At 36.5% G+C, this 8,032-nt stretch overlaps 1 non-coding gene across 1 annotated transcript; it reads left to right on the top strand.

Moving 5' to 3' along the window:
- The first annotated feature begins 2,916 nt into the window (after positions 1-2,916).
- Positions 2,917-3,068, top strand: LOC126634031 (U4 spliceosomal RNA). The gene has a single exon (XR_007627163.1). It is a non-coding gene; the product is annotated as a U4 spliceosomal RNA (small nuclear RNA).
- The last annotated feature ends 4,964 nt before the right edge of the window (positions 3,069-8,032 follow it).

Genomic DNA, 8,032 nt, shown 5'->3' with positions numbered 1-8,032 from the left:
GGTTAATGATAAATGAGAAATGCTTTCTGTTGTGTGTGAACTTTTATGTTTTACTGTTACTATAATCATCGTTAATGATGTATGTGCTGCTTTGGAGCATTTTACTGTTTTTGTTGATAGATTTTGAGGTTAGGTGAGTAGATTAGATATGGTTTCCATTTTCCTCCTTTTTCGGACTTGAATTATGCGTAATATTTCTTTTCTGATATTAGTGTGCTGATTGTTAACCAGTTGTTTTAGAATTGAAGTTCTTGATAAACTATCAACCAATCTTTATTTTTTATTTGAATTCTGCCTGAAAATAATCGTAGCTAGGCATTTCCGTCAATGGATGAATGATTCATTTGCATATCCAGAGAAAGTTGGTCGGCACTCTTTATATTGTTGCTTCATGGTGAAAGGAGTGTTCATGATTTGAGTATTCCATGTTTTGTTGAATTGTCTTCGTTTCGCACCATCATATTTTTACGCCTGTTGTTTGGCTATCTGGTTCTTTTCATGGCAAGCCTTGGCTTTGATGTGGAATTGGGTTCGTCCTGGATCTGCTATGGTTAGAAAGAAGTGTACATATGCTACTTCACCTATTGATCCATCTATTTAAGCTCTCACTTGTATTTCTTCGGTGGAGGCGGAAACTTGGTGGTCAATCTTCCTTCCACTTGTAAATACTGTAGACATTGAAATTTAGATGAAATAAATGTTAATCAATAATTAAAATTTCAATGTTCACGTGTCACATAAATTTTACACGTAACATGTGACTCAACGAAAAATCGAAAATCATCGGAAAAGTCATCAAACAAGACATGTGTCAACACCTAACATAAATGATTTATTTCATCTGATTATTTAAATCCAAAAAATAAATAGGAAACCAAGACATTCAATTTCATTGATCAATTCACATCACACCAAAACCTTGAAGCTTTGGAACTCTAAAACTCCCAAGCAAATCCCAAAGGATCAAGAAAGCTCTTTTCGTTCTTCGTCAAATCCTCCTTCAAGATCAAGCCCCAATGGCCCTTGAAGAACTTTCCCCAATTCAAAATCAAGCCCCAACGACCTTTGAAGAAAGTGTTCATCGTTCATCATCCGTTCATCCTAAGATTAAACCCCAACAACCCCTTGGATCAACAACATCAACAAATCCACACATCCATTCTTCAAGATCAAACCCAAAAGCCTTTGAAGATCTGTTAATCCCCGTTCTTCAAGATCAAGCCCAAAAGCCCTTGAAGATCTATTCATCCTTCAACTTTCAAAATCAAGCCCCGAGGACCCTTAAAAAAACTTCCCTCAACCTTCAAGATTAAGCCCCCTAAGGCCCTTGAAGAAACTTCCAACCGTTCATCCAAGATCAAGCCTCGACGGCCCTTGGATCAACAAAATATCTACAAGTCTACATCTTACGAAGATCGAATTAGATGATCAAACTATAAAGAGATTGTAACCCCAAAATAATTAATACAAAATATTATTTTGTACACATGTTCTTGTCTCGTTTCATCGCTGGAAAATTCGTGTTTACAAATACAAGGGAGCGTTCAAGAATCAAAATGTGTGATGTTACCATAGATGCCACGGTCAAGAGATGGATTGAACACCATGTTCCCCAACAACTTCATCAGCCACCCGGAACCCTTGAAGTAACCGGTGATAAATACGAGGCCAGCAGCTCACCACCTCCTTCGCCATGAATGATTAATTTTCCGAGTTGCTGGCCCAGAACGACAGTATCTTTGAGGGCTAGATATTTGTTTTTGTTCAAGGTCAGGTGTCATAGGGTGCACCGTTGAGCTGAAACTCGTCCTTCACAGCCACGGGCACAACATCAAATCCCGGTAACCGAAATTGTTGGTGGTTTGCCCGAATAACCTAAACTAAAGCTCATGTGCGTGAAACGGAAATTTTTTTTTTCTGTACGGAATTGCCAACCTCGTCGACCAATAGGAGTAATTCTGCTAGATTCCAGATCTTACATAGTTTAGTTAGTTATTGTGGTTCTTGTCTCGATTCATTATGCTGCCTGCATATATAATATGCATGCCAATTAAGTTTTGAGAAATCTTATTTGAACCATATAAACTATTCTCGCTTTCAACTAAAATTTATTATCTAAACTATCATTATAAACTCAATTCAATATGTAAATTTATCTTTACACTCAATAAAAAATAAAAATAATTTTATTTTATTTTTTACCACAAATGATCTCTGAACTTTGACTCTCACCATCAAGATGATCCCTGAAATTGAAAATCAATTAATCTAGTCCCTAAAAATAAGTGTTGCAAATTAAAGTGGTCATTCCAACGCAGTTCTGTTAAAATTTTTGTTAAATGCTAATGTGGCACATAAACGGGCCCCATAAGTCATTTTTTCTCACATATGGTAATTGAAATTGACCCACGACAACAAGATGGTCCCTGAAATTGATCCCCAACATCAAAATGGTCCCTGAATTTGAAAATCGATCAATATAGTCCCTCAAGTAAGTGTTCCAAGTCAATGTAGTCATTCCGTCACAATTCTTTTAAAATTTTGTTATGTGCTGATGTAATACATGAATGGGTCACACAAGTCTAATTAAATTAAAAAAATTACGAATAGGTTTAATTATTTAATAGTTAATAAAAAAGTTGTCAACCCAAAAATCCAGTCCTACAATCACCTCTGATCTCAATCCACATTCCTCTACCTCCTTTGTTCTCTATTCTCTTAAAAAAAAATTAATAATCTCAATACACCCATCTTTACACACTTCGACACCCTTCACCGAATTGAACCTGGATCAAGATCATCTTTGATGACAGCTTGGCCGATTGGCAACGACTTTTGGGACATCAGCATTAACATTTAGGTGATTAACATCCTCACAACCTTAATCTTGGAGAGCTTGTTCGACACTTCCTTGATGGTCTGGTGACAAGGTCTGCCTTGAGACAATGAGGTTATAACCGAGGTACATCTATTGTTGGTTGAAAACTATTTCCAAACCCCTCTTAGGCCTTGGTTAAGTCTTGTGCCTTTGAAAATTTATAGAAGGGACCTCTCTTTAAAGTAGGTCCTACTATAAGAAAAAAAAAACTCATTGTGCAAAAAGGTATTTAGACAACCTTTTTAATTAATTATTAAACCCACATCAACACATAATAAATTTTTTTACAGAATTGTGGCGGGTGTTGGAAATGTGCCCTAAAGACAATCATATGATGATACTTTACGGACATTTTACATGTTAAACTAATCTAGTTTAACTATAAAGGGCAAAGATTATTGTTTGAGCCGTCTCATATAAATGTTATATGCTTAAACGATAAAGTCCAAGGAATATGTGATTGGAAGAATGTAATCTAATGAAGTTAGATTCATGAGACCATTCTTTCGTAGACACATCCTAAATGTTCCTGATCATAGGATTGCCAATTGGGCATTGACAGTCCGTCAAGATCGGTACGTGCTATGTCTTCTCTCAGGGAGAGTGACTAGTCTCGAGTCATTGGTGTGTGTGACATCAAGACAAGTACGTAGGTGCTCAGTAGAGAATGAGTTCACTGAACGTGATCAACGAAGAGTTCTCATACTCATGTCACATGAGAACTCATGTTTGGGATAATGCAAATTAGTCATTTGACCTGAGGCATCACAGTTGTCTTGTGGTTAAGTCCTTGATCTTTGATTATGTCAAAGTCACCCCATCGGGGTGTCCACGGCATCGTTGGGGTTAAGCCACTTAGCCATGGAGGCAAGTGAATGCGCAACAAGGGATCTCTAACCTTCAAACTGTTTGAGGGAGAATACTCTATGATATGATTTAGAATCTCTGGCCAGAGTATGAATGAGATTTAGAAAAGTCGTTCTAAATCACATTCAAGGAAATCATATAAGCACACGAATCACATTGGATAGTAGACATGAATAAATAAACTATCAAACCAAACAATGTGGTCAGGAGTATTAGATTAGAGAAAGACCGTATTGCATTTGTAATCCCAAACTGAATAGGTTTTCTCTACCTCTTCTGATTAGCTTGGGTAACCATGATATGCTGCAAGGTGTCACTCATGGTTTGTGGAAGCCCTAAACGTGTGTAATCACTAAAGGGAGAATTGAAAGTAAGTTTCAATTCACAATCGATTTAAAATGGTTTTAATCGCCCACTGCCTCGCTAAAAGGAACCTAATGGATCGCACACCGTGTAAGGTGGAGATTGAAGAAACAATGGAGATGAGTAAGAATGATTAAATGGTTTAATCATTAATTTATGGCAAGGATTAATTAATACGTTAATTAATCAAACGAATAAGTTCGTTGAAGACCTCGGGATAGGTTTTGGACCTTAAGGCCCAATGGGCTTCGAACGTCAAGCCCATTGACTTAAGTTGTATGACAACTTAATGAATAATGATTCACTAAGACCCAAAAGCCCAAACAACACCCCATGGCCGGCCATTTAGAGGAAGGGTAGTGAACTTTCTTTAATTACAAGTTTGCCACTCAAATGAATAAAGGTATAAATATGACTTTATAGCCTTTTATTCATTAGGGTTTCTTTTAGAGAAAATTGGTGAGAACTTGTCTCTCCATTTTCTCTCTAGGAGGCCGGCCCCTTGGGGGGTGCATCTTGCAATCCCACTACTCCAAGGTCACTCATTTCTTCTCCAATCTCTCCTTAGTGAAGAGACTTAGAGGTTCCCTACTTTGGGAACTTGGAGAAACCTATTCTTCCATCCAAAAATATAGATTTAAGATGCAAGGAATGAAGGCCCTCTCTTTGGGTGATTAGCCTTTGCTTATGCAAAGAGGAATCTACAAAGGTATAAATCTCAACTCACTTTGTTTTGAGTTGATTAATGGTTCACCAATCTACTAGGCTTTGAATTTCTTGGTTAATGTTTTGTTTTTAAGTGCATGCTAGCATGATTCCGCCTTTAATTGTTAATTGCATGCTATATGATGTTGCTTAAATGAACATGTTTTCACAAAATATTCCTTCAGCGGGAATATCATATTAATTTGTGACACCTATTTTCAAGGACTACATGGATCGATTTTCAATTTTGATGACCATTTGGATGGTGTGGGTCAATTTTAGGGATCATTTGTGTTAATACTCATAAATCTTGTGAGGCTCATTTATGTGCCACATCAGCACTTTACGAAATTTAAAAAAAAAAAAATTTGACGGAAGGACTACATTGATTTGTGACGCCTATTTTCAAGGACAACATTGATTGATTTCAGGGATCATCTTGATGGTGAGAGTCAATTTTATGGACCATTTATGATAAATATATATATATATATATATATAAATAAATAAATAGAAAAAAAATCATCAAATTCTTGTTCTTAAAGAAAAGACAGAATTATATTTGGTCACAAACAACTAAAATAAACGTCAGTATTCAGTGAAAGCTCACTGAAAATTGGAATATTTTTGGTGGGATCTTGCTGAATAAGGACAAATTTTTAAATGGAGTGACGTTGAACTGTTAAGCAGAAAAAAGCGTGAACATCTATTATATATAAAGAGAATGAAAAAGGTGAATAGTGATTTGGTGTCACCATGCTTCAACAAAATTATTAGGATAAAAATGCCCCCAAAACAAAAAACTTCAAAGGCATTCCAAAATAATGCAACAAATAAGGTAGGGGCATTTTCGTCATTTTAACAGTATTTCTTTAATAATTTACTTTTTGGTGCTTTTTTTTTTAATTAGTACCTCACAATAAGCTATCAATAATGTGATTCAATTTCTTTATTTTTAAACACATTCAAAACATCTTAAGAAGCGTGTAATGCCGGTTATAAAAAAAGGTTTTTCGCAAGCGAATAATAATGTGATTAAATAAGTTATCAAATGATTGTTTTTTATTTTATTTTTAACAAACGATATTATCTATACTAAGGGGGAGGGGGTGGGCTTAGCCTCACAATGGGCTAGCAACAATGTGATTCAATCAATTATCTATTAAATATTATTTTCTCTATTTGTAAACAATTTAAAATATCGTGCAATGTCGGTTATAAAAAAGGTATTTCACACACGGATAATAATGTGATTAAATTAATTGTCAAACAATTTTTTTTTAAAAATAAACGATATTATCTACACTAATGGGGGTGGGCTTAGCCTCACAATAGGCTAGCAATAATATGATTCAATCAACTGTTTATTAAATATTTTTTTCTCTATTCTTAATGTAAATTGACACACCCCGATCCTAGAATCAAGGCGTGCTGGCCATCACGTGGGCGTGACGTAACCAAAAGTGCGATGCGGAAGCAAAAGATAAAAGAAATACGAAGGAATAAAAACCAACTACTAGCAATAATATCCAACTAACATGCTAGAGTGAGTTTAAGTGTGAAACACACACATTCAGAGCATAAGTACTAAGTGCAGTCAAGTAGGACCATAACTAAATTACAACACCCGAAGGTGAGTCCTACATTTAAGTAGTCTGTCAGAATGTCGTGGGAATCCTCGTGAGCCTCCAACAGTGCTAACTAGAACCTGGAGGGGCGCAAAACAAGATTGAGTGGGTCAGTAAAACAAAGCTTTTCGAAAATATTTCATTAAACAACACTTTTAACCCCTCACTGTAAAACCTGTATACTTTCCCAGAAAAATAGTATATACATAATCATATATCACAGCAAAACTCAAATCACAAGTCTTTAACACTTTTCAAGAATACGCCATACTATGATTCAAAACATGATAAGGATGCATCAATATAACAGGTGAAATAATGAATCAACCGGAGACCCTGCAGTTGTCCTGTACGGTTAATTTTATAGCTCAATATCCAACCCAACCGGAGTCACTACTGTGACCTGTACGGCACTACTCTGCACATAAATCGGAACTACCTGAAGTAGTCTGTACGACAAGAATGGTGTAAGAATACGCTCTAGTGTTTCTCTCATCAACAACTGTATAATAATCTAAAGTCACCTACAAGTCGGAACCACCTCTAATGGTCTGTACGACATGTCGGAATCACCTCTAGTGATCTGTACGACATGCACCTACTTGGATCCAAGGTGAGCGTGTGGTGTGGGGTGAATAATATAAGCACTAACACCAGGGGTGCAGGTTATGAGCTCTTAACACAATTCGCATCATCAATAAACCATATGAACAACATAAAACTCACATGATACTCACCTGTGCGTCCACAACACCATTGCACATATATGCATCAAATATTAATTCATATAATTCATATAATATGCATGCACAACATTTTAAAACATACTTTCATTTATATTCAATTTCTGGGAAACATCAGTAGTATATAGGTATAAACAGAAAATAACTGCCCACTCATTGGTAAGTCGAAGGGTTGTAACCCCCGTGACGCCCTTGAATGCGCTCGTCCTCGTGATTGGTCTCACCTATATGCGAAACAACTATAAAAACGTTATTTAAAGCACATAACCAACAATACGTAATAACTTCTCATACGATGCTCAATTTGGGTATATGAATATACCACAGTGACCTACTCGACGTCACGGATGTCAAGGTATTTTTAGAAAAATTTTCAATGCCGCACGCGCCCCCATGCGCGTCATCTCATTCCTCCAGTTGCTGGACTGGTTTCGCCGGCGACGGAAAAGTCGCCGGTTTCTAGGGAATTTTCAAACTCCTTGTTCTCCGTCAATTCTTGACCTTTTTTTACGAAATTTATACCAAAATGAAGCCCTAAGAATGTAGAATCATGATGTACTACTTTAAGGCTAAAAAACATACGAAATCTCACTGGAGAAAATCCAAGAAAACCAGCCAACTTCGAACCTTACGATCCCGACGTCCAAAACCTTCAAACTAAGTACTCCGAGCTTCCTTGGGACCTCACTAAGCTTCCTGTAGGCTTATAATTCCCTGAAAACCAACATTTCACGTGTGCATGAACAGTGACATTAAACTGGGTTACGGTTTCAACGTGATTTCGAGGATTTCCAGTTCTAAAACTAGTACCAATCGATTCAGGAGGTTGCATGGATGAAGGAACTCAC

The sequence above is a fragment of the Malus sylvestris genome, chromosome 1 (genome assembly GCF_916048215.2).
Source record: "Malus sylvestris chromosome 1, drMalSylv7.2, whole genome shotgun sequence".
Taxonomy (NCBI): domain Eukaryota; kingdom Viridiplantae; phylum Streptophyta; class Magnoliopsida; order Rosales; family Rosaceae; genus Malus; species Malus sylvestris.
This window is presented reverse-complemented; position numbering and strand designations above follow the sequence as displayed.